Source organism: Pteropus vampyrus, unplaced genomic scaffold (assembly GCF_000151845.1).
Source record: "Pteropus vampyrus isolate Shadow unplaced genomic scaffold, Pvam_2.0 Scaffold28, whole genome shotgun sequence".
NCBI lineage: Eukaryota > Metazoa > Chordata > Mammalia > Chiroptera > Pteropodidae > Pteropus > Pteropus vampyrus.
Window position 1 is genome coordinate 10,702,405 of NW_011888809.1, and position 3,298 is coordinate 10,705,702.

Below are 3,298 nucleotides of genomic sequence, written 5' to 3' on the forward strand. Positions count from 1 at the left end.
AGTCAGAAACCTCTTTAGGTGTTTCAAATAGACAGAATTTCATACAAAGGAGGTATTATAAGAGCAGGGAGAACAGAAGAGAAATTAAAGGGTGTAGGGGAGCCCAAAGAAAGAATATCGCTCAAGATCAGAATACACGAACGCCCTGGAGCTGGCGTCTGCAGGTCTCCGCGTGCTTCTGAGCTTTGGGAGACGCTCTCACAGCTAACCCCGAATCCACCTAGAGGTGTCACCTGGGCCAGGGCTGGTGCTACCAAAAAAGGTTCTACTTCCGCTTGGGCCACTGGAGCCTGCAGTCCCCTCACGTCCACGACCAGCGAAACCCAGCAGCTTCCACACCCTCAGAGGCACAGACCTCCAGCATCTCTCCCCTGCCTCGTCATCGCCAGCCAGCACCTCCTACGGGCAGAATCTAAGAGGACACCTGATGGCAGAGGGGCTTGAGAAGTGTGGTTTGCAAACTCCCAGCTTCAGCATCCAGGCAAGAGTGTCTTCTGCTTCGGAGGGTCTCCTGGAGCTTCCGATTCTGAGGATCTTACAGTTACCTTCACATTTTTCTTTTCAGTCTCTTTGTCAAAGTAGCAGTAAAAGTTTAAATAAATTAATCTGTTGCTAAGCAACTCACCCATAGCAGCGCGCTTCTCATTGCCACCGGCGGCATTTTTTTCATTGTTTTTTCAGTGACAAAGTACTGGTAGATTTTAAGGAATTATACATAAACCTACTATACTCAGAGTATTTTTTTAAGTGCTGATTTTCAGTACTTTAGATAGAGTGAAGCTACACAGTGAAGCAAATCTCTTTCAAAAACTCATATACTTTCAAGAGGGATTGGTTACATCATATATTTTATAGGCTTTTCACTTTCTTGGTTTAAAAATGAAGTAAATACAGTGCCTCCGATAAAGCCATAGAACCCTCCATCTTTTTTTTTCTCTCTCTCTCTTCTTGTTTTTGTTGTTGTTATTATTGTTTGTTTTTATTTGGGGTGTTTTTCTTCTTTGTATTAATCATATTCCAGATTTGCTTTTGTTTCTTGAGAAAAAGAATGTTCAAAGCTAGATGACGAATCAGAAATTTTGGACACTGCCATCCAGCTGCTATTTGGTATTTCGATTAGAAAAGTTTATTCTTTATTAGAAGAAACTTACACGCATGTACACGCACATAAGTGTATATTTTCCACCTGTGCGTTCCGCCTGTGTAAGTGGACGTTCCGTGAGAGTTCTGCTGTAGATTAAGTGCTGCTCTGAACGCTTTCCATCATTATTTCAGCCCCGTGTGTGTGTGTGGTTCACATTTTTCCCCTTAGGTCTTTTCGCCTCCATTTTAACAGACGAAGAAGCGAGGACCAGAGGAGTTAAGCACGTTGCCCAAATTATGCCAGTAATCGCCAGAGAAGCAACGAAACACAAGAGTGTTGATGTGAAGGGCTTAGATGATGTCGCCACACTGAGATGGCCTCAAGCGACAGGGACAGGCATAGAGCCGCGATCGTGGCGAAGCTGGTGAACCCCAGGGTCGTTTATAAACCTGAGTTTCTAAAACATCACACTGTTTTCGTTTCCTTTAAAGTTAGGTTTTTCTCACTGTGATCCTGATCGAGATGCCCAATTACGGCATAACAATAAGTCTCCAGAAACGAGAGGCTGGAGGTCCGAACGGTCACTCGGGAAATCTCGTCTCTGCTACAGAGTCTGTCACAGCAGCACAGCAGCTTCCGAGTGGGTCTACTTCGTGAGCACGTGTTCAAAGCATGGTCTCGAGCTACGGCAGCACGTCAGCCCACATGTCCGTCCTACCGATCGGATATTTCGATCTAACAGTTCGGAAGGGAAAGTAGACTCCATCATTCCATTGTCTTCCATATCCACAGACTCGGCTAAAAATAACGATATCTTTAACTCCAGCCTATCTCTTATCTGTATTGTTTGCTTTGCCGCCGCAACTGTACATTTTGAAAGCAACAGTTAAAATAGAAGCAAGCAGTTCCTTCTTTCTTTTCTTTGCTTTATTTATTTTTTTTAAAATTCTAGGACCGACCAAGACGTAGGGAAAGCACGACCGCCCTTAGGTGACGTGTATCAGACTCTTCCAACCAAAAATACCACCCTTGCTGCCTATGGCCACCTAACGCCACCGCCGCCACCCCAGGATAACCACGATCTATTGCTTCTGAGAGTAGTTTTCCTTCTGCTACATTCGTCTCAATACGTTAAAATGCTAGTAGCAGAGGGGATGTAAAAGCCTCGCTCTCAAACGGCGAACGGGAGAGGGAAGCTGCTTAGTCATTCGACATGCAGATGGTGCAAGAAAAAAGGGTCCTTGTCAAAGTGAATCAGGGCACATTTCGACTCCACTGCTAAAATTTAAAATCTCTCCTTTTGGACCTGATGCCATTTTTTTTCTCTAATCCACAGGCTTTGAAATGCAAAAGTCTGAAAGGTGTTCGGCTAACACAACAGGTGTCAGGTACGTGCACGTCGGAGAGGAGAAAAGCTGTCACGAAGACGGCGAGGAACACTTCCAGGAACTCTCTCCCTTTTTCCCTGCCTCTGGAGAGTTTATCCCAGACCTAATTACCTGAGATTTGGTAGTGCTACTCTGTGTCTCATGAAACATTTGCAAGCGCATCACTAAAATGTGTCAGCATCTTTCATGATAATGATGCACTTAATTCTCGCGGCAGCCTCTCTCTCTCCTTCCAGGAGGCTGCACAATCTGTCACTGTAGGGACAAAGTCTCATTGTTTCTTTCTCTTCCGGCCCCATCCTATCCCCACAGCACTCAGCACAAGCAGGCATCACATTGGGGTTTTAGAAGGAGTTGAGAATGTTCTTTTCCTCCCTGCTTTCTAGTCAGATCTGCCCACTTGCGGGGAGGACAGACACTTAGAGGTCAGCTGTGTCCTCGTGCTAAGAGGCCACGAGTGACTGTCAGTCACTGGGCAAGTGATCTGTCAAATTCCAGAAGTCAATATGGGAAGCCTACCGTTACAGAAACCCTGAGTCATACTGTCCTAATCGGCCTTTCTCACTGTATTTGATTCTCATCTCCCTGTGTCCTGTGACTATTTCTGTTGGTTCAGAAATTTGCAAAGGGACAGTTAGCGATGGACTTCCCCAGCTCTCAAGTGCCAACCGTGAGCCAGTTACTGCACGGATTGCATACATTCTCTCATGTAATGCTTATAAAAATTCTGCAGGTTACAAATGGGGGAAACAGTGTTTTAAGAAATGAAGATGAAAACTGGCCAGAGTTAAGAAGCTAATTAGGGGTAGAGCTGAGCATTAAATCC